This window comes from Orcinus orca, chromosome 1 (genome assembly GCF_937001465.1).
Source record: "Orcinus orca chromosome 1, mOrcOrc1.1, whole genome shotgun sequence".
Taxonomy (NCBI): Eukaryota; Metazoa; Chordata; class Mammalia; order Artiodactyla; family Delphinidae; genus Orcinus; species Orcinus orca.
The window spans coordinates 109,106,521-109,130,086 of NC_064559.1; the positions used below are offsets into that span (position 1 = coordinate 109,106,521).

Sequence of the window (23,566 nt, forward strand, 5' to 3'; positions counted from 1 at the left end):
GGACCTGCTGACTAGTACAGGGTCTTATGGAAATAAAGGGCAGCCGATGTGGAGGGTTGCCTTGTGTTTCACGTGTGTGTATGCCCGTGCACACCTGCGTGTGCATGTGTTTTGTCTACTTCAACCCCCTCCTTGACTTCAGCCTCCAAGGCCTGGCACCTCTCCTCTCTCGAGGCAGTGGGACACCTCCTTAGAGTCCCTCCCCCTTCCCCCTCCCCTCCCCCCTCCTCCTTTTTCCCCCAGTTTTATTGAGATATAATTGACGTACAGCACTGTATGAGTTTAAGGTGCACAACATAATGATTTGACTTACATAGATCATGAAACGATTACCACAGTAGGTTTGGTGATCATCCCTCTCATACAGATACAACATTAAAGAAATAGAAAAAAAAAAGTGTTTTCTCTGTGATGAGAACTCTTAGGATTTACTCGACAGCAGCTTTTATTTAAAACCTACAGCAGTGTTAATGATCCTTATCATGTTATGCATTACATCCCTAGTACTTATTTATCTTATAACTGGAAGTATGTACCTTTGACCACCTTCATCTTATTCCCTTCCCCCGAGCCCCCTACCTGTCTCTGGTAGCCACAAACCTGATCTCATTTTCTATGGGTTTGTTTGTTTGTTTTTGAAGTGTCATTGACCTACAACACTATGTTAGTTCCTGGGGTACAACAGAGTGATTTGATATTTATATACATTTCAAAATGATCACCATGATAAGTCTAGTTACAAGATGTCACCCTACAAAGATATTACATAATAATTGAGTATATTCCCCGCACTGTACATTTCAGCCCTGTGACTCATTTATTTTGTAACTGCAGGTCTGTACCTCTTAATCTCCATCGCCTATTTCTCTCCTCCTCCCCACGCCCCGCCCCTCTGACAAGCACCTGTTTGTTCTCTGTGTCTATGACTCTTGTTTCTGTTTGGTTATGTTTGTTCATTTGTTTTGTTTAGATTCCACATGTGAGTGAAATCATACAGTATTTGTCTTTCTCTGTCTCATTTCACTTGGAATAATACCCTCTAGGTCCATCCGTGTTGTTGCCGATGGCAAGATTTCATTCCTTTTTATGGCTGAGTAATATTCCAACCCCTCTTCTTCTCGATACTGTGTCAGTTCGGCTGTGGTAACAAGCAACCCCAGTGTCTCGGGGGCTCACAACCACGCACATCTCCCTCGCACTCACATCACCTGTGGGAGGCTGTCGGCTGTGGCTCCACGGGCTCCGCCCCACAACTCCTCATCCCAGGGCCCAGGCTGTAGGAGCTTCCCCAGCTGGTCAGTGCGTTCTTCTGACACACTTCTCAAGCAAGTGCGATGATGGAAACTCTCGCTAAACTTCTGCTGAGACCTGGAATACATCACCATATTTATTCACATTCCGTGGGCTGAATTGTATTACATGGTCAAGTCCAATGTCAGTGGGGTGAGAATGAACATTTCTCCCAAAGGGAAGGAGGGTGAGAATGAGTGCAAACTACCATGTTATTTCATATTGTATGTCAATATTGTCTACCTCCCTTCCAGCAGGTCTCTCCACAGCTCAGCAGTCTCCTCTGAGCAAGCCTCTTTTGTTCTCCTAACAACCTTAAGAAATAATCGCAATGGCAAAAGTAATTAACTTTAAAAACAAAAAAGTAATTAACTTTTACTGCCTCTTTCTTTGTGCCAGGTGTTGTTTAAGTGCTTTACAGGCGTTCTTTGAGTTAACACTCACAGCAGCCCCATGATGTAGCGACCACTGTTATCCCCATTGTACGTGTAAGAAAACTGAGGCTGAGAGGTTGACTGGCCCAAAGTCACACAGCTGCTAAGGGTCAGGTCTGGGATTCACTCCAAGGGCGCCAAAGGCTGTACATTCAACCCCAGCAACTACACGGCTTCTTCATATGAGGCCAGGGTGGGGTAGTGGCCCCATATGACAGATGTGCAAACTGAGGCCCAGAAAGTTGACTTGACCTGACCAAAGATACACCCTGTAAACAGAACTAAAGTAGAAATGCCGTCTTCTCCTCCTCAGCAATCCGTCCCCTACACCAAGCCGGGGACATTGTCGTCTAGCACTTTGGGGACACTGACTGCCACCCTGGCCTGGAGCCGTGCAGAGGGAGGCTCCAGTGATGGTGCCTGTCTGTCGGCCTTTTCCTACCGGTCAGCCCAGGGTGGTGAAGCAGCCCAGTCCTGGCTCGACCACTGACGACCTCAGGCAGGTTCCTCGACCTCTCTGAGCTTTACCTTCCTGGTCTACAACATGAGAGCCACAGAGCTTAGAGCATAATGCCAACCAGAGTAACTGGCCTCATTTTCACTCTCCAGCTCCTCCACTCTAAATCCTGCTGGATTTCTTTGGTTAAGACACTCTTGCCCTCCACCTCACCTTCACTTCCTACCCCAGCCCTCCATCCATCCTTCTTGGGTTCGTGTCACCTCCACTGTGCACTCAGACAGGTTTGAGAGGAGGTGTGAGATGAGGTGGGGGCCACAGTCCCACCTGAGCTTCAACAAAGAACCAAATGGGCTGGCTCTCTGTGCTCCCCACCTGGATACACGTATACACGTGTGCACAGACATGCCCACATGTATATATCACACGCCCACATCACATGCGCATGTATACAATACGCAAAACACTTACATACCTGTACACAAATACACACATACCCATGTACCTGCATGCACACGTGTACACACATATACACACAGACACCTGTACACATATACAGAGACACACATACATATCCACACAAACACACACATACATATACGCACCTACACAATATACCTGTGTACATGTGTACACACATACCCACAAACACACACATGCACATGTCCACAAATAAACACACAAATATGCACACATACATACACTCCACGCAGGCACAGCCACTGGACAGGGTGTGGCTTGTGGGGCATATAATGCTGTCTGTCCAGCCAATTCCTCCCCTGGAGGGTAAGTGCTCTTCTGGGGGCGGGGCCTTGGTCACAGCCAGAGAACGGCAGAACATGAGGGCCCGTGGGGGTCAAGCCCCTCCCTCAGCTGCGTCTTGCAGGTGAGGAAACCGAGGCCCAGAGCATAACGGAAGCACACAGTGCTCCAATATGCCAGGCACAGTTCCAAACTCTTCATCTGTACTAACCCACTCACTGAACACTCACAGTCACCCGCTGAGGGACCCACTGTCTCGTTTTTCCAAACAGGAGAACTCAGGCCCAGATGGTCACGCGTTAGTGGTCCCCCAGTGGGCAGTGGAGTCAGGCTCAGGCAGCAGCTCCGGTGCCCCTGCTCCTCACGGGCAACCTGGGCTGCCCCTCTGCTGCCATCGCTGATCGCGTGACACTGGGCAGAGGGACCGTGATCGCTGCCGAGTCAGGTCGGACCCAGCTTCCGACCCCTGCTGCCTCAGGCAACCTGGCTGAGAGGCTGTCGTCTGACCACGTGGTAATTTTCAGGGACACGAGGACACGCCAGACAGGTGGGCCGAGGGAGGGAGGTGCCTGGGCGGGCAGTGCCATGCGTGCTGCTGTGGTCTCTGCCCCTCCTGCTCTCGGGGCATGAATGGCCCGCCTGCCCTGAGACGGGAGCCCAGCGTCTGAGCAGGCCGGATGCCTGGTTTCTTTGGCAACTCAACTCACATTCTCCTGGCTGTGCTTTCTGGGGCTTGATTTAAGTTTAATTCCAGCCGGAATGACTGGAAATACCAAGTATTTCACTAGGATTAGTGCTTGGCTGGAAGGGCCAACTGCCTCTGCCACAACCAGGTACCGTGGACCTCAGAGGAGCGTTAATCCCAAGGAAGTCTCCGTGACTCAGCCTCGGGTGGCTTCTCAGCCCCAGGAGGGCCAACGCGAGGCACAGACGCCCGGGCTGGGCCTCCGCTGAGCTGGGGGAGGGGAGAGGCGGCACAGGAGGGCTTGCCGAGCTCAGAGCAGCCCTGCTCTCCCACCCACGGCAGGGACCCATCCAGCCCATCCCCCAAAGCACACGCTTCGGGGAGAGCGGGGAGCAGAGTGGGGCGGGGCAGGCACACAGTGCGGGCACCCCTCTGTGCCCGGGGTGGGGGGCGGTAAGGAGGCACCGTCTGGTGGTCCGGGGCACAGCTGCCAGTCTCACCAGCACTTAGTTTCTCGGCCCTGGCCACGTCTAACCGCCCTGAGCTGTGGTTTCTCGTCTCTAAGTAGGGATGATAACAGCACCTCCCACGCGGAGCGGAGCAGAGCGAATATGAAGATTAAATGAGGCAGGGTTTTCAAAACACATAGCACAGTTCCTGGCAAATGGAAAGCCCCAGATAAATACTAGGGATCAATGTGAAACATTAGCTTCTCACACCTGCCAAGCCTTCAAGATTCTGTGAAGGAAAACAGTCAAAAATGTGAAGCACCTCCCTTCCCAAGGTAATGGAGCTGGTTTTCCTTCCTACCTATTGGCTCCAGCCTGACAAAGGTGTCTACATCAGAGGAAGGTCTTCTAGCAACGGGCTCAGCCCCACCTGGCAGCTCCGGGCTCCCATGTAGCTCTCTGAGCCCCCATGCTGCTGCCCAGAGCAGGCATCCCTAACTGCCTCTGTCCTACCCGATGGGCTTGGCTTCATCTTCTCTGCCCTGGTTCCTATGCCTGGTTCTGAGCAGCCCTCCTACTGGGATCCCAGGTGCCCTCCGAGGTAGAGCCCTGCTGTGAGCCCCACATGGTGATCAGTGAGCAGGTGGGGAGATTGCCCTTCAAAGCTGGGGTCCTGTCACCCACAGACAGATCCCCACTAGTTTCCTGGGCATCAGCTGCCTGCCCGAGTCCCTGGCCTGCTTCTCGCCTCTCCACGAGCTGCTGGAGCAGCTCTAGACCCTGCTGTGTGGCTAGGAGGGTCCCGCAGTGCCTCACACCCAGTCCCAGACTATCATAGAAGGGGCAAACCCAGAGGGAGACAGGGGAGTTAGTTAGAGGAAAGACAAGAGAAGGCCACGGGGAAAGGATGGCAGGGGCAGAATGCAAGCAAATGCCAATCAGACATAATTTGAGGCTGAAAGCAGTCAGTGAAGGACTGCCCACACTGCTCTCCAAGATGAACGTCTTCCTCCCCGCAGTCACGCTTGGTCACCCCAGCAACCCAGCAAGGACTTTATCAATGATCCTAGCTCTGTACCCATCATGGACCTTCAGTCCTCCAGGCCCTGCAGAAACTTTTCTTTCTGCTGGAATACCTGCCAGCCTTCCCTAGTATGCACCATGAGTGAACTCCTATTTATCCTTCAAAACCCAGCTCAAACGTCACCTCCTCTAGGAGGCTTTCCCTGAACACTCCCTCCCATATTCAACCACAGCCTCTTGAGATGCCCCACAGTGTGCTCTACATCTATGTACCTCTCTTTGTTGTGGTTTATTGGCTCATATGTCATCTTCCCTTGCTGTGCTTGGGGCAATGAGTGTGTCTTATCCATCTCCACATCCCCAGCTCCTATCACAGAGCTAAGCACGGAGTGAAGCCTCAGCTAAAATTTGCTGACATGGAAAGCAACAACAACAAAACAACATCTTTTGACTAATCCTTCACACCTCCCTGGCGAAGCAAATCTAAAGTCCTAGTTCAAGCCCTCTGAGGGGCTGAAATGTCTAAGATGGACTTCAAGACAAAGTCCCAAACATCACACAGCCTCATGGAAGTATCAGGACATGCCCGGCCTCTGGAAGGGTGAGCCAGAAGGAAGCTTCCAGAGGGGCTCAGAAATCACCCACTGGTGTCCTGCAGTGAGAAAGCCACCCTGGCCGGTGGCGATCTGAAGCACCAGCAGCATGAAGAATGAAAAGGCAGAGTGTGGCCAGAGCTGAGAGGTTGGCATTTGCAGGCTAGGAGCCGAGGAGGAGCGGCCCTGGGGGAGAAACTGAGCCAGGCGTGACCCCTAGCCCAGGGGGTTCCAGGCAGAAGAACAGCCCACTGATGTCCCTCTCAAGCTATGGGAATGTTGTGGGCACTGAAACCCCATCTCCTAAGAACACTCTGCACTGCTCCAGTCCCAGGCCTGACTCCATCGGGACCGTACTGCCAGGGGCGTCAAGTCCAAGCTCCAAGTCTGCCTCCCGGTCCCCCCAACACCGCTGCCACCAACTGCTGCCCTCACTGAATTCTCTCCTCTCCCACCCACTGCCCAGGCCCAATCTCAGCCACCATCACCTCCCTCCCAGCTCCTAGGGGCCAGCCTGTGGGGCTGTCGCTCTTCCAGCCTTGCCCTTGAGATGCACCTGGACAGTCCCCATTAACATGTGGATCAGACCCTGTTTAAAAGTCTCCCTTATCGATCCTGCTCTGGAGGAGGCTGCTTTGGGGAATAAGGTAGGGGGTCAAATGCGTGAGAAACTCCCTGTCCAGCAGAACTGATGCCCTCTGCTCACCTCTCCAGCCACTTCTCATCATTCCCACCATACGACCTCTGATGCTCAGATGACAACGTACTTTCCTCCTTTGTCCACCTGCCGCCCTCCAGGTCTGTCCCCCCAGCTGAGGGAGGCACCCCCACTGTTCCCACAACCCCCCCATCTCTCTTATCTCTCTCTCTCTGGACTGGGGGTTCTGAGCTCTCATTCCTGAGCGCCGGGAATACAACAGCAAACCAAACAGAAAAATCACGTACGGGATGGAGAGTACGTAAGATGCGTACGTAAGTATATACGTACACGAGATGTCTGGTGCTGGGGAGAAGTTTTAAGCAGGACAGAGGGAATGAATGCTGGTGGCGATTTAAACAGGATCCGAGGAGGCAGGGAGCCAGCCGTTGGATCACTGAGGGAACTTCGTGCGGTGGGGAAATGTTCTATGTCTTGCCTGTGGCAGGAGGCTATGCAGTTGTATACGTTTGTCCAAACTCCGAACTGTACGCTTAAAACCTGTGGATTCTACTTGTATAAATTATATACCTCAGTAAATCTGACATCATAAAAGGGTGTCCCAGACAACAGAAACCTAGAGGCAGGAGCATGCCCAGAAGGACTGGTACAGGGGTGGAGGAGCCACAGGCCAGGCACTGTGGACAGGGCAGAGGTGATGTCCAGCGCGTGCGTGCGTGTGCCTGCGTTCCGTGTTCTGGGTGGGCCCAGGCGTCAGTCTCCTTCTAGATGTCTGCAGGTGGCGCACCGCTAGTGTAGGTGCCGCTTCTCAGCATCTTCCTCATCACCTGTGCTGGCAGCCCCCGGAGGGTAGGAACTGTGCTCTACTCATCCCTGCATCCCTGGGAGGTACTGAGGAGGGGCTCGGTGCACGGTGCATGGAGGTTAAATGGAGCTGATTCCCACTGAACCACGTCCAAGGAATCTGAAGCTGTCTGCAGCAGTGGACATCCCCCGTGCTGGAGGGGCAGGGCCCAGTCAATTTCACTGTGGATTTGGGCTGGGACAACCCTGTCTCTGGGGTTCACCTGTCCCAAGATGATGTGTAAGAAGGGGCCAGTCAAGGCCCGCTGTTCGTCATGTGGATTCCAGACTCTCTCCCCCTCTACCTGACTCCGAGGGCTCCGGGTGGGGTGTGGGCCAGCAGCCCTAAGCCTGGACACTGTCAGCTGCCTCTGTCTTCAGGGGCAAGAAAAAACGGCAGAAAAAGGCTGATGAGCAGCTCAGACTCCTCTCCTCCTCAGCTCAGACTCAGCTTCCTTGAATGAGCTTGAGTGGCAGAGGCCCTGCAGGCTTTATCTGTGTGCGCCTCTGGTGGGGGCTCCCGGAGCCTCACTTCAGAGACTCTGAGAGCAGAGTCTGCGGTGCACTTGGAGAGGAGAGGAAACCTCACATTTCTTGAGCAAATGCCATGTTTTGGGCACTAAGCCAGCACATCACACATGTCATTGCTTTATCTTCACTGCAACCTGCAGGGCGCCAGGGTCCTTGTTTACAGGCAGGGAAAATGGGTCACAGAGTGGTTGAGTCATTGTCCAATGCAAGCGTGGCAGAACCGAGGTCTTTCTGTTCCCAGGGTCAGTGCCACCTCAGAGGCGAAGGAAGGAGGGGGCTGCTGTGAGGAAGGTCACTGGTTGAGAGGAGCTGGGAAGGGGATGGGGTGAGTGGAGTGGCAGCGGCTGAAAATGGGCTGCTTTGTCCAGAAGCCAAGGGATGGCCCGGGATTCCAGGCAGAAAAGGTGCTGTTTCCCCCAGGCCAAGGTGAGTAAGTCTGGTAGGGGCCTGGGGTGAAAGTAGGGTCAGCCCAAGGAAAGGACAGTGGCCGCAGCAGGGCTCTGAGCCAAGGGCGACCGGAGCACAAGGGAGTCCAGGAGGCCTCACTTCCAGCCTGAAGATGACAGATCCCTGTGGCTGTGATTCACCAGCTGCCATGACCACAGTCACAGCCCCTGACATCTGCACAGCGTGTGGCACTCTCCACGGACCTTGCAAGTGTCCACACATGACCACGTTCCATCTCACTAGCAGCCCCCTGAGGGTGGCAGGGAGGTGAGGCAACGAGGGTTGGAGGGCTGGAGGGCTTAAGTGGCCGCCGAGGTCACACAGGGGTAAATGGCAAATCAAGGCTTGAGCGACCCCCATAAATGGCAATGCTGATCCCCTGTCTGTCCATCTTTATAATCATCTGTATGCTTCTGGAAGGCCTGTATGACCAGACTGAACGGTGGCCCTGGATGGAGCTGGTAGAGTGCTAGAGACTAAATGTTTGTGTGCCCCCAAATTCTTATGTTAAAACCTAACCCCCAAGGAGATGGTGTTGGGAGGTGATTGGGTCCTGAGGGTATAGCGCTCAGGAACGGAATTAGGGCTCCTGTGAAAGAAACTCTGGAGAGCTCCCTCACCGCTTGCACCACTTGAGGCCACAGCGAGAAGAGAGCTGACTAGGAACCAGGAAGTGGGCTCCACCAGGCAGAGTCAGCCAGCACCTTCCTCTTGGACTTCCCTGCCTCCAGAACCATGAGAAATAAATGTTTGCTGTTTAAGCCACACAGTCTGTGATATTCTTGTTATAGCAGCCTGAACAGAGTTAAACCAGGCCAAGGATACCAAGATCTCAGCCTCTGGAGGAACAGTATCACCCTCCCTGTCCATGCTCCCCATGGGGCTCAGGGCTGAGCTGGCCAAAGCAAGTTGAGTCAATGGGCTTTTGGTGTGGGGACTGCCAAGGAAATATCTGTTTCAGCACGGGGGCTGTCAAACATGCAGAGACTGAAAACCATCCATCCATTCATTTTGCCAGCCAGCCAGCCAACAACCAGAGCTCAGGTGTGTGCACGTGTATATGAGGAGACCTCTGACCCCAGGTCATCAGGTTATTCATGGTCCTCAGCACTTACCTCTTTGGGAGTCAGGGGTGAGGGTCGTGCCTCCCTCTGGCCTTGCTGGTGGGAGCCTGGAAGGAAAGGAAACCCTGTCCTTCATTGGGCACAAATGCTGGCGCCTATGGAGCTCTGTTGGGATATAAAAACTGCCTTCATTCCGGTTCTCATATTTATGTTCCCCCAGGTTCCCAGACAGGTATCCAGCAGACGGCCCTCGGAGCCAATAAGCTTGGGATATTGTCCTCAAGGCCAGAGCAAGCCCCTCCCGGATCCAGGCTCAGAGAAGTCTCCCTAGTACAGGGACCAGCTGACACTTTGTCACTCAGTGCTTCCCAAGCGTATCATCCCCAGGTCCCTTTTTGGGGTGTGTAGAAGTGTTTAGCCTGGCACACCCGTTGCCACGGGACGCACTGGAAATCACGGTGCCAGAGAAATTTCCTGCCTCGGGGCTCCCGTTGCCCATTCTGGGTCGGCACTCAAGGGCTTCGCACGCACACCTGCGGGGCTCCCAGAATCAAAGTGCTTTCTCATCAGAGGCGTTTTTGAGTGTGCAGCATGGAGAGGAGATTTGTGTTCCCTTATTCAAAAACTATTTATTGAGCTCCTTAACTGCCTTTCCCTTTGTTAAGTAATTGCTTCATACGTACTTTGCAGGTGGACCCACAGGGGGCAAGCATTTCCCACCAGGACCAACACAGTCCTGAGCCTACGGCCCTTCCCTTACTGCCCCCTTCGTGGGGCCGAAGGAGAGCTCCTGACCGGGGGCCCTGGCCAACCACAGAGCCAAGCAAGATCAAGCCTACGGCCAGTGAGGTACGTGCATGGTGAAGGGGATGTGGGGGAAGGGCTGGGGCTTCAGAGACGCGAGAGGGTGGCCCTGAGAGGACCGAGGCCATCCCGGGGTGAATGTGGGGAGGGGCCCAGGGAGAGGCCTGAAAGGCTGACGGAGCTGTGTCCTAGGGAAAAGGCAAAGGGAAGAGGAACGAAAGAGTTCCTTCTCTCCAAGGGGCAAGGAGCCCCCGAACTCAGTCCAGGTTTGGGTACCCTTCTGGAGCCAAGGGCTAAGGACGTAGAGCTGGTTTGGGGAGGAATGGCAGAAGGGCAGAGGCCTGTGGGCCAGACCAGGGACAGAAATTATCCTCTGCCGTGACAGTAGGTATTGGGGGCCTGCCCACCAAGCCACACAGCAGTCACCAGCCAGCACAGGTTCCTGCGAGCCCCTTGCCGGTGACATCGGGTGCGAACGGTGCCAGGCCCCAGCACCGTGTTGGGTGGAATCGGGAGAAGTCCTGGCAGAGATAAGCCTAACACAGTGGTCCTCAAGGTGTGAATCACCCCAGAACTGGTTAGAAATGCAGACTCTCACGCCCCACTCCAGACCCACCGAGTCAGAACCTCTGGGAGTGGGCCCCATAGTCCACTAACAAGCCCCCAGGTGATTCAGAGGCGCACTTAAGTTTGAGAAACTCCGGCCTAAAGGAATCCCTGACTATCCTTCCCCCCAGCGTCCCAGGCCGCGGCTGGATCAGGGCAGGCGGGGCCTGTAGGGTTGGGCTCTCGAGAAACCCACACAGGAGCACAGGAAGCCTGAGTGGTTAGGGTCTGTGAGCCGTGCCCTCTCCTGAAGGGAAGCCTGACAGATGAAAGGCAGCAGCTGCCGCCCTGCTGCTCCGCTGCCCGGTTTGCAGCCTGGCTCCCCGGGCCTCGGGCCCTCCTGAGACCCGCCGCCCAGGAGGAGGCCTGGGCCAGGCACAGCCTCCCATGCGGGGACTTGGCTGGCCCCGAACGAGACCCATCAGGGCACCAGGAGTTTGCCACATACATTTCATCCCCTGTTATCTCCACCCCAGCCTACTGAATTGAATGCTTTCGGTACACTGGCTGTACAGATGCGGGTTTCAGGGTTTCAGAGTTCAGTAACTTGGTTGATGCCACTCCCTCCTAAGCCACGGAGGTGGGTCTTGAACCCGTTCTACACATGCACTGCCTCTTCTAGCCTCACCTCTGATTCCCTAAGTCTTCACTCTGAAGACCTGCTCCCCGTCCCCTCAGCTCGGTGGGTGCAGACTGGCATCTCAGGGGCCAGTGGGTTCCCTTTCAGGAACAGGCATTTGACTTGGTTTTCTCATCCCGGAGCATGTGAATGTGTACACTCTGTCCAGCATCTCTCAGGAGTCTCCTTCTGGAAGGAGTCTCTAGTTCTGAAGCTCCCCTCCTGGCCTTCCTCCCACCCCAGCCCGCCACGGGCATCCGCAGCCGTCTGCAGGCGACGTGGAGGCAGGCAAGAAAAGCCCACCTTGTTTCGGGTGAGGCAGCGTGGTGGGACGACGGCTCGCTGGGGCCCTACTTCGTGCTGCTCTTGACGTCTCGTTTCCACCGTGTGCTCACGCAAGGACCTCGCTTCTGGAGGAAAACAGATGTGACTGCGTGTGGGCAGGAAACCACAGGGCGGCCTCCTGCCTCATCCGTCCCCATCACTCGAGGCAGCCTCATGTGCTGACGGGGGAAGCTCCCTGGTGGTGATGCTCCAGGCTCAGCCTTCGATGCAGGGCCAGGGTGACCCCAGGCAGCAGGAAGGCGGAGCTCAGCGCTGTGCAGCTGTCAGTAGGAACGGCTAGACATGCAGACTGTCGGCCCAAACCCAGATCTACTGAATCAGAGACCCTGGGGGTGCAGCCGGGCAGCCTGTGTTTTCACAAGCCCTCCCGGCAATTGAGATGCACCCCGCAACGGGCGATTCCCAGACGGCCCCCATCCCTGTTTCCAGCCTCTTCTCTCACCACAGCCCACACCCTCGCACAGCCCTCCTGCGGCACTCACACCCCTCCTTCAGCCGGCACGTCCGCTTACCTCTTCCTGGCAAGCAGGCTCCAGGTTACACTTCGTCATCCCAGGTCCGACACACAGCATCTCACGTCACTTCCCTTCACGGCTCTTTTCTTCCACATCCGACTTTCCCTTCCTGGGCTTTATGTCTATTTTCCTAACACCAAAAAATTGAAGCCTCTGTTCATAGCGCACCTGCCTCCACCCAACATTTGTCAACTATTTACCAGGGGGGACGTGGCAGCCGACAAGCAGCAGGGCCCCAGCTCTCACAGAGCTGACAGTGCAGTGGGAACTCATGGAAGAGGTGGGCTGAGGCCTTTGCTGAGCCATCTCTTCACTCTCCAGGCACCCATCAGGCCCCTCCCGGCTTTGTCACCTCTCTGAGCACATGCCATGCCCAGTGCCACGCCAGGCCAGCACAGCGCTTCCTCCCCAGGCCAGGCCCAGGGCTCAACGCTGCTTCAGCAAACCGGAGGTGAGCACGAGTGACACACACTGGCACACACGTGCCCACACACACCACACTCCTCAGCCCTGCTGGGACGGGGGCAGAATGCAGTGGGCACGGCTAGGCAGGACCCTAGAGAATCTTGGTGGCTCCATCGATCCTTAGTACTGGTCACTCTTGGTAGCCAAGGAAGAGGTACAAGGAAACATCCCCTTCCACTGAACACAAAGGAAAATGGATAAAAACCATTTTCCATCTGTTTTCTGTACCTTGCCTCCTCTGATGGACACCAACACCTCACTAGGTCGTCTCAGGTGTTGCTGAATCTCCCTGTCAGTGCTGTTCTCACAGGGGCTGACCAGAAGCTGGCCCCAGCCATGGGGTCTCAGGTCTCTGTACCCTCCTGCCAATTCAAGACTGGTTGACCAAGAGTACCTGTTGCCCATCACCAGACAGTACAGCAGCGGTACACGGTGCTGGGTGAGGCTACGGTCTGTAGAGTCAGACTGTCTGGAATCAAATCCCTAATCTACCACCTACTCACTCACTGTGTGACCTCAGACACGTTACTCGAGCTTTCTGAGCCTTCATTTCCTCATCCCCCTGTTAACACGGGCATAATAATAAGGTCTATCTCATAGGATTGCTATCAGGATTAATTACTTAATACACACAGCTTACTGAGTAAATACTCAGTACACGTTAGGAATTGTTATGATTGACTGGATGGAAGACGACAGACTCAAAGGCCCGTACTTCTCACAAGGACTGGCAATTTCAAGCAGCAGATGGCACCTGAGATCTCAGCACAAAGTTTCTGATAGGAGGCTGTCAGCAGGAGGGGGAGATAATAAATCAACTCCCTCTTGATGTATTATCTACTTTACCAATTAGGCTTCCGTGGGAAGGTGCCCTGGGGATTTCCATAAACCCATAGAATAGATTCATGGAATTGAGTATTTCCAGTTACTAGTTAAGATAAGTTTTAACAAGTGTGAGATCAGGTCAGTTTTCAGGGGATCATCCCAATGGACGAGAGAGAACAGACGCCCAAGCTGGTTACTAATCTACCCCCACTGGCGTGGCCAATGCTGCTCGTGGGAATGTGGATGTCTCAGCCTTTCTTTTCTGGAAAGCCGCCTGGCAACACACGAAGAACAGTAAATGAGTTCATACCCTTTCACCTGGTAATTCCTCTTCCAGGCATCGACCTCAAGGAAATAAGCAGAGAGGTGCACAAAAATGTATATGTAAGTTTGTCCATCACAGCGTTGTTTGCATTTTAAAATAAAATAGGAACAAATGTCAAATACTAGAGAAACAGTGAAAGGAGGTACATGCCTAAGACAGAATACTATATGGCCTTTAATCATCTCTTCAAGGAATATGTAACAGTGGCACGATGGCTGGTTTGCTCCTCTGTGAAAGAGGGTGACCACACTGAACTCACAGGCTCTCCCGAGCCTTAGCCCAGCGAGGCCCTGAGTCCAGCAGAGCGCAGGCCACCTGGTAAACACTCAAAGGGGGGCTGCCATTACTAGGAGCTCCCACCAGCTGCCATGAGGTAAGGCCTAGCCTCCCATTTCAACAAGAAGAAACACAAAGCTCAGGGCCTGCAGGTTGGGACAAGGCTGTCCCAGCCTCAGAGGAAGTGGGTACAGGTGTGGCTCTCCCCGACACACCTCTCCCATCCTCACTGGCTAGCACGCACCCCATCTGTAGAGCCCCTTTCGGCTCTCAGAGCACACTCTGCATTATTGCTGCAGATCTCTCTGCAACCCATGAGCCCAGCTGGGCCAGCGTCATTCCAAGTGACCGGCCTGAGAGAAACAAATTCAAATCCCGACACCACACCACTTAGCGGCTCTGTGAACCTAGGCAAGCCAGCCTCGCGGGGCCTCCGATTTCGTTTCTCTGGCTTCCGCCTCTTCCTGGAGACGCTGCAAGGAGCAGATGTGGAAGTGTCTTTTTCATCTGCACAACGCAGAGTCGTGCTCTGAGCTGTGCTCTTCAGAGGAGGAAACCAAGGGTTGAAAAGGCTTAAAAAAAATCTTGCTCCAGGTCCTGGGAATAGGTGGACACAAAGTTGGGAAGCACCCAGCTCTTCCAAAGTCCTAACCTTTCTTTTCTTTTCTCTTCCCTTCCTTTCTTTTTCTTTCCTTTCTTTTCTTTTCTTTTTTAACAGCTTTATGCAACATAATCCCATGCCATAAAACTTATTCCTTTAAACTGTACAGTTCACTGGCTTTTAGTGTATTCACAGAGTTGTACCCCATCAATACAATCTAACTTTAGAACATTCTTCTCACCCACCAGAAAAACCCTGTGCCCATCAGCAGTCATTCCCCATTTCCCCCCAAGTCCCTCTGCCCAGGGCAGCCACTAACCTACTTTCTGTCTCTATAGATCTGCCTAACCTGGGCATTTTGTATAGCTGGAATTATACTACATGGTCTTTCAGGACTGGCTTCTTTCATTTGGCATAATGTTTGCAAGGTTTGTTTATGCTGAGCATGAATCAGCACTTCATTCCTTTTTATGACTGAATAATATTCCATTGTGTGGGTAGTTTGGTTATTCATTCATCAGTTCCTGGACATCGGATTGTATTCACTGCTTAACTATTATGAACAATGCCACTACGAACATTTGTGTACAAGTTCTGTGTGGACATGTTTTCAATTTTCTTGGGCATATACCCAGGAGAGAAACTGCTGGGTCACCCTGCTTTTCTGTGCTGTTTCTCAGAACTTTTGACATAATGTGCATTTTCCAAACTTACTTGGCCAGGAAACCTTTTTTCCACAAAGCATCTCGGATGCCTTTGGCAAAGTCTGATTTAGCCCAACCCCCTCATTTTGGGGAAACAGAAGCCCAGGAGGGTCCAGCACACTGCCAAGATCACACAGGAAGTGAGACGCGCAGCCACCGCAGAAACAGAAGAAACACGTGACCATCTGAATGGGAAAGGCAAACCAGGAGAAACAGGAGGAACCCCTTAAACATGAAAGATACTGAAGAAATCATAAAGGAAAAGAAAGATGAACGTGGCTGCACACATAACATTTAAACTTCTGAACCTCAAGCTGCTTATAAAACTAAATTAGCAAGCAGATGATGATACAAAACTAGACCACCATATCCCAGCCCTGGCTACCTAGGAGAATGGCCTCGGGAATGCTAACAACCTGGCCTCACCCACAGAGATGGATTTAAGTTTTAAAAGCTTGTAGGTGATGGGCATCTGGAATTAAAATTTAGAGGACCTAGTGTTCATGTAATTAACAGATAAAGACTTATTAAAAGATCAGTAAGAAAAAGCCCTGTACTGCCATAGAAGAGTGGACAAACAACAAACACATTATCTGTCAGAGAAGAAAGATAAGAAATATGAAAGTTCAACTTTACTGCTAGCCAAAGAAGTAGAGATGATACATTTATTAAGCACCTACCGTGCTTCACACAGCTTACATTAAGGTAGTTAATTCTCGCAACAATTCCACAATGTAACCCCATCCTACAGATGAAGAAACCGAGGCCAAGGAGTGTGGCCTAGTGTGAACAGGGCCATATGGCCCTAGGGGCAGGGCCGGGACTACACCCATCAGTCTGCCCCTAGAACCTGAACTTAAACCAGCACACAGCATGCTTAATCACAGGGTGGATGCCCTTGTTACCCATCAAACTGGAAACACTCTGGAAAAGCTAACTCTCCGTGTTGAAGAGGATGCAGGGAAAGAAGTGCTTTCACCTACTGCTGGCAGAATTCTCAACTGACACAATCGCTCTGGATAACCATTTGGCAATATGTAGCACCAGCCTTAAAGGTGCTGATGCCCTTTGATCCAGGACTCCCGCTTCCAGCAATCTGTTCTGAGGAATAAGTATAGGTGAGGACACAGGACGTTCCAGGCAAAGTGGAATCCTGACCCCGTTTCACAAAATGAGAAAATAGGGGCTCAGGAAGATGAGTAATTTGCCGAGGTATCTTGGGTCATTGAAGTTGAGGGGTTGCCATGCAGGGTCAGAAGCCCTGAGCCAAGCCTAGGGGTATGGCTGGTACCTCTCTTCCAGGGGCTGTGTACGGTTCCTGTTGGAACAATCCTAACCCTCCCAGAAGCAATGGACGGCACTGGCTGAGCCCTGAGAGGGCTGGTGGCAGGCATGGCAAGGGTGGGGGTGAAGGGAGAGCTCACACATGGGGTTTAACACGTTTCTTCCCGTATACCAGGCATATGTATGTATGTATGATTATTCTTATTTGCCCAAGGCTGCCAGTGGAGAAGCCACCAGCTCATCACTGAACACTCCACAGGCACCACTACATGGCAGTCCTGAGTCCACCGCCTGCTCCAGAGTCCTGGAGGTCAGGGTCTGTGGTTTGCTCCTATCTTGATCCCCAGCCCCTGGCCCACGTGCTGTTTGGATCACCTGACATCAAGGAAAGAAAATGTTAACTATTTAATAATTGTTAGTTATCCTTTGGTGACTCTTGCCCATCAGATCTGTTCTGCTGCAGGACAATGGCATCAACGACTGCCTGAGGAACGGGTCCTCACTGCAGAGGCCTGCGGACGGAGAGACAAGCCCTATGCCCGGAGGTATGTGACCTTGTTTCCAAATTATGTGACCTCTGGAAGTCAGCCTTCCCAAGCCTCAGGTTTCTTATCTATAAAATGGCTGCAATGATAGATTGGGTGGCCAAGAGGTATTCTTCGTAAGGCGCCCTGGCTTCCTCCTGATTCTTGCATTTCAGGGCCTGTCACAGGCCAGAGGGTAGATACGTGGTTACACACAGGCCTTCCCAGTCCCTCAGATCACATACTGTTTCCCCTGGGACCCATGTCCTGAAGTCAGATGGTGCCGCGCGGTTCTGTGCCAGGACTGGGAACCGGTGGGGGTTGAGCCACCATACCTCTGCCTGTCTATGAGCTCTCCATGCAGCAAGGCGGGCTCCCCCCAGCACAGCTGTGGCTGCTGTCCCATCCCGGCCTGCCTGAGCCCTGCAGTCAGCACCCTTCCGGGCTAACCAGGCAGATGGCTGGCCCTCTCCCTGGCCCTCTCCTGCCCCCGACCTCCCCCACCCATTCTCCGTTCTGTCACCAAGGTGATGCTGGGCAGTGGTCTGTGAAAGCAGAAAGCAGGTGTCCGAGCTCCCGCAGGTCCATTAGTCGTTAAGTTGGAAGCGCCCTGGAGCCTGGAGCCTGAGGTGCAAGCAGACACCTGTGCACCCTGGGGAGGGCAGCTTCCCCGGAGCGGTCTTGGAGGCCCGCCTGTTTGTTGGCCTCCTCCCAGCCCCATGTGTGCTGGCTAGCCCAGCTCACTCAGAAGTGTCCGGCCAGCCCTGCAGGGGAGATCTGGCCGGGGAGACCTGACCCACAGCTCCTGCAGGGGCTTCCAGAGGCAGGGAATACGGTCGTCAGTGAGGCAGTCCTACAGCCCACTGCCCGTCCCCCAAACTTCTCCCCGACTCGCCAGCCACAGGATCGAGGATTCATTTTTTAACATATACAATGTTCCAGGCATCAGGCTAGACCTTTGAGGGACCAATTGCAGTCCCTGCCTCATGGAACTCATGGTCTAGTCGGGGCACCGACAAGCAAAAGGAAAAGTCACAACTCAGCCTAAAAAAAGCCACGACAGGGTATGTGTAGGCCGCTTTGGGAACACGCGTGGGGTGGAAGCAGGAAGGCTTCCCAAAGGAGGGGACGGAGCCTTGGATTGAATGGGGGCTGTGCGAGGGCGGCGCTGTGGACTGTGAGGCTGCACCCTGGCTAATCCAGAGAATATCTTGGTTGATTGGTGATGTCTGTTACAGAGAGAGAATAATGGCAGCACTTGTGCCAAATACTCACTGACCCTGTATTAGGCCTCAGCACGAGCAAGTTCATCAGATTCTTTCTAAGGAGCTGACAAGCGGAACTCAGATTATTTTGATTATAGCAGACGCTTATGGATTACTTCTTATATGTCAGGCATAACCCTAGATGATTTCGCGGCAACCCTCTGAGGTAAGAACTATTTTTATCTCTATTTTCTAGATGAGGAAATGGAAATCTGGAGAGGTTAAACAACTTGCCCAAAACCACAAGTCATCAAATGTCAGTGCTGGGAGGAACCTCAGTGATCACTGGTTGAAAGCCCTTCTTTTACAAATGAGGAAAAGGAAGGCCTGGAAGAGACATGTTTTGTGCCAGGTCATTCAGAGCTGGAAGGATGAGGAAGGTCCCCATGTCCAGCCAGCTCGGGGGTGGGCTGTGGGCAGCCAGGGCCTGTGGAGGAGAGCCAGGAGCTATTTAGAGTGGGACAGTGAGTCAAAGACCACTAACTGCCCCAAGCATCCTTGCCTCCTTTTCCATTTGAATAATAAACCTCGCTGCATTTCAGCAGGGCACGAGGCTGCTGCACTAGAAACTACATTTCCCAGGAGCCACTGTGGGATGCGTGACCACGTGACAGTTTAGGCTGCGAGATGTCAACAAAAACAACTCTAAGTCACTTCCCTAAAGACCAGCTGCACGCCCTCTGTCCCCTTCCTGCTGTCTGGAGAAATGGTGACACATGGGGCAGTTGCCTTGGACACATCAGGTGTGGAGCGTAGCAGGGCTGCCCCACTACTGGTCCCTGGACGGCCTCTGGGCCTACTCAGGAGAAAAGAGAGTCCTTGAGGGTCTCATGCAGGTGATGAGATATGCATCTCGGAAGGGGTCTGTGCCACTTCTGCCCTGAACTAGCTCCCTGCCTCAACCCAACCACAGGAGACCTGGAAATCTAATCCTACCACGTGCCTAGAAGGTGGAGAGCCTCTGGAGAGTAGCAGTAGTGAGGACCACGGCCTACTCTACAGTTCTGCCTGGGCTGGTTCTGCGAAGGGCTGCCCTTGACTCCATGAAGTCCAAAAGCCACAGTGTCTAGAGCCACAGCTCACAGACTGGCCCACAGACCAGCGTGGGAGAGGAAAGGCCTCCTGTGTTCCCTGGGCCATGTACCCTGGCGTGCCCAGAAGCTCCAGATGAGCGCAGAGCTGTGTACCATCACCCCTCCTCCCCAAGCCTTCCCAGCACCCAACCAGGGCCTGACCCAGAGCAGACGCTCAACCCAGGGGATGGATGGATGGATGAAAGGAGGCTGAGCGGCAAGGTGACAAGTAAAGGAACAAAGGGCTTAAGCCTCCCTCCTACGGTGGGCCTACCGGGGGCTTGTCTGCTTCCTTCCTGAGTCCAGATGCAGCTAAATTTGCTCCTAAGGGTTCTTAGTGGTGCCTGAGTATTAGATTGATATGATTCAATTCCACAGGCACTGAAGGAGCATCTTTCAAATGCCCGACCCTTTTCTGGGCTCTTCTGGGGCAACGGGAATGGATCAAGCACAGCCCCTGCTCCTCTTGGTCTGGAAGGACTAAGAGAGGGTTCCGAGGGAGGAACCGCCCAGGGTGAAACAGCCTAAGCGGGATAAGACAGGAAGCAAGCCTGTGCTTCAGGAGCACTGAGGAAAGAGCAGTGACTTCTGCCGCCTGGAGGTGGGGGGAGGGGGGAGGGAGCTGGGAGGACGTCCTGAAGCGGTGACAGGTGAGCAAGGCCCTGAATGATGGGTGGTCCATAAGGGTTCGGGAAGGGAGGGATGCAGGTAGAGGGACCTTCCTGAGCGAAGCAGGAGGGCAGGTGCGTGAATGCCAGGCTCTGGGTCCCATAGGCAGAGCAAAGAGGGCTGATCACCTCTCATTTCCAGCCTGGTGAGAGCTGGCCCTCCCTGCTGCCTTGAAGCGGAAGACCTGGGCAGACCTCGCTGTTTACCTTGGAGACCCAGTTATCTCTCTGGGCCTCAGGTCCTTCCTTGTGAATGAGGGCCCCGAGCCGCCACAGGAGGAAGCTGCGCGTGGGAGGCGTGTCTTTCGTCTCTGGGGGCTCTAGTGCCAGGTTCTCTCTACCCAGAGGGACTCTGGCACCTGTGGGGCCAGCTGGCTGGCTGAGGTCTCAGCCCTGGGGCCTGGGGCTCCCTGTTCTCTCTAAAGGTGAAGCGGTGACATCAGCCGGGGCCCTGTGAACGTCTCCCACTGGTTCTTCCTCCTCTTCCCAGGCGCTGATGACAGAAACGTGCCCTGACAGCTGTGGGGAGAAAGGGCCTTTGACGAAGGGGGGCTGGGAGAGGCTCGGCTTTATTTGTTGACTATAAAAATGTCAGCTCCTTTGGGCAGCTTCTTGAATCAATATTTGCTGTTCTGAGGCTGAGTTCAAATGCTCAGTAATCCACTCGGCTTGCCTTCTTCCTCCCTCACCTGGGTGAGGACTCAGCCACAGATATTTAGCAGGGCCCCTTACTGCCCAGGATGGGGAGCCTGTTCCCTGCCTTCCCACCCCATCCCTCAGAGGGGCTGCCCTGAGAGCTCTGTGCCCCAAAGGGAGCTCCCTAGAAAGGAGGGTTCCAGGAGAAAGGATTTCTGAGTTTCATTTTGTTCATCTGAAAAATGGGCAGAATAATGACTCCTCCCGCCCAGGGTGCCGTAAGTTCGAATCAAAGAAGGGATGTGCAAGGGTTTCATCAGTTGTTAAGCTGGGCAGCACGACAACCGTAATGACGACGACGATGATGACGATGATGATGATGGGGAAAGCCACCTGCTGAAGCTTTCCAGGTGTTACTGTGGGGCAATTTATCCTGTAGCCCAGTCTTGTGGCAGTGATCTGAGAGCAAACAGATTCTGGGACACTTTTCCTTGGGAACCTCCACACCAACTGGTAGTTCTCAACCTCCCGCAGCTGCCCACTTGAGGTCTCTTTCTGGTAAGGGGCCAGAGGAATGTTGGTGGAGAAACATGGGACTCTGAAGGTAGATGGATCCTGATTCCCCACTTAGTGCTGTGTGCCTTTTGGCCAGTTACTTAACCTCTCTGAATCTCAGGTCCTCATCTGCAAGGTGGAACAAAGCTTACCCGGCAGAGTTAAGTGGGGCTCAGAGACAGTGCACATAAAAATACCCAGCAGGGCACCTGGCACCCAGTGGGTGCATCATAAGCGCTCATTCTCCTGTTCCACAGTTGGTGTCTCCCAGCCTAACACAATTCTCCCCCTCGCACATGGAATTTGTACTGGAAAACACTGTCCTGGACATCAGCCTGAACAACACCATCCTGAGAAACGGTGAGGCTTCTTAGCTGGCACATAAGCTCTCATTATACAGACTGCTTCCAAGTTCCTCTGTCCCCTGCCTTTGTTTAGCTTCTGAATTCGCTTGGCTGCCAGAGTTGGCAAGCAGCTTGACACCCGCAAGGCACAAGGGCAGGTGGAAGCCTGGTGTTTGATGCCAAGGGTGGCCTTGGGGTGAGGGCCACACAGCACCAGTCTGGGGCTCTTAAGCATCACTGCAGATGGACGCAGGGCCCCCCAGACTCTCCGTACCTACCGCCGTTTGCCATGAAGTTCTGACGAGATGGCCATACCTTTGAGGAGGCATCACGGGGAAAAGTCTCATGTGCTAGAGGGAATAAAAAATTGTACCATTACTCCAGAAAACTGGAAGTTTCTTTAAAAGTTAAACACATATTTACCCTAATTTGATTTTATAGGGAACAACAACAAAACCACACTCCTGCATTTGGGATGTATTTTTAAATGTATCTTTTAAAATTGAAGTTATAAAGGTAAATGGTTGAAGAGTCAAATAATTCAGATGATAAAAACGAATTGTCTTCAATTCCCCATTTCCCTTTACCAAGAGGGTTATCATTTGTCAATTCTATTAGTTGTTTCTTTTAGGTTTTTTTTTTTTTCAGGTTTTCAGATTTTTCAGTCTAATTGTTTCTCATCAGAAGATGAGAATTTAGGTCTTTTTAACCACCACTACTACACATACTGGTATCTCTTCCCCCACCATCCTTCCAGTGCAGCTATATCTCAAATTTTGTTGGATATTTAGTATTCATAATGTTATGACTGAGCCGTGTGCTATACTAGTATTATTTTTCCTTCCTTGTACTACTTTTAGTTTTTGTTGAAGTTTCTTGTTGAGTCATTTGTTCAGTTTTAATCTTAGGCTAGGTCCTCCAAAAAGCAGAGTCTGCACTAGGGATTAAAGTGCATAAACCTCCTTTGGGAGATGCAAATCCAGGTGGGTGAGGATAAGGGGAAAGGAAGGGAGGCAAGGAAAGATGGGAAGCAATGCAAAGTGGTATGCTGTCAGGCTTGGCAACAAAAGAGCCACTAAGAGACAGAGCAGGTTGCTCAGCAGGTATGTTCACTTGCACCTGCCATTTCTCCAGATGAGCCATGCCCAGTGACTCTATGGAAAAGAAGAAGAGAGAATTTATCTGTCTGGCTCCTTCTTCTCTCTGGTTTCTCATTTGGTAAAATTCACCCCCTGTGAATTTATTCCCTTGTACTTCCAGATTGCATTATGCAGTTCCTTAGTGGGCTGCCCACTTGGGATACCAGATCCCACACCCTGTGGTGTAGTGTTTCATCCCTGGAAGTGATGGAAGGAGATGAACTCTGGGAACTGGCTAGTTGGCCCAGCGGCGGTAATAGCCAGAAGAGGCTCACAGAGTTTGTGTCTGATACAGTTTTCCATATACTTATTACTAAATGCAAGCCCAGCTCTCATCTGTCCATCTAAAAGTCCCTTGAACAGCCAAACCCATCAGGGTTTCTGTCAATTTCCACTTCCTGGAGCTCTGCCTCTGGATCCTCCTGACCTGTCTGGCTGCTAGCTATACCTGTTGCACAACTTTTGTCCTAAAATCTCCTTTCACCATAATTTGGAGACTTTCTTCCTCCCTTTCTCAAGTTGGAACTCCTGTTTCCTGACTCTCAGGTTTTCTTCTTTCTTGGTTTACACCTTTGTTTTGGTAGAAGACTGCCTAAGAAATGCGGCATAGTGTGCACACGGTGCCTACTAGTTCAAGTTTGGCCTTGCTGTGAAGCCTCAGCCTTAAAAAGGCCAAAGACAGGAATAGAGACACAGACGTAGAGAATGGACTTGAGGACACGGGGAGGGGGAAGGGGAAGCTGGGACAAAGTAAGAG

At 52.7% G+C, this 23,566-nt stretch overlaps 1 long non-coding RNA gene across 3 annotated transcripts; it reads right to left on the reverse strand.

Annotated features, from left to right (window-relative positions):
- Positions 1 to 247: 247 nt before the first annotated feature.
- LOC117203047 (uncharacterized) lies at positions 248 to 22,022 on the reverse strand. Of its 3 annotated transcripts, none has more exons than XR_004485625.2 (3): positions 21,949 to 22,022; positions 12,123 to 12,255; positions 248 to 11,675 (listed from the first exon to the last, which is right to left on the reverse strand). It is a non-coding gene; the product is annotated as an uncharacterized LOC117203047 (long non-coding RNA). The 3 variants fall into 3 exon arrangements; XR_004485626.2 differs by lacking the exon at positions 21,949 to 22,022 and having other exon boundaries at positions 248 to 1,368; positions 9,288 to 11,675; positions 12,123 to 19,344; XR_007477763.1 differs by lacking the exon at positions 21,949 to 22,022 and having other exon boundaries at positions 248 to 10,561; positions 11,569 to 11,675; positions 12,123 to 19,340.
- Between the last annotated feature and the right edge of the window lie 1,544 nt (positions 22,023 to 23,566).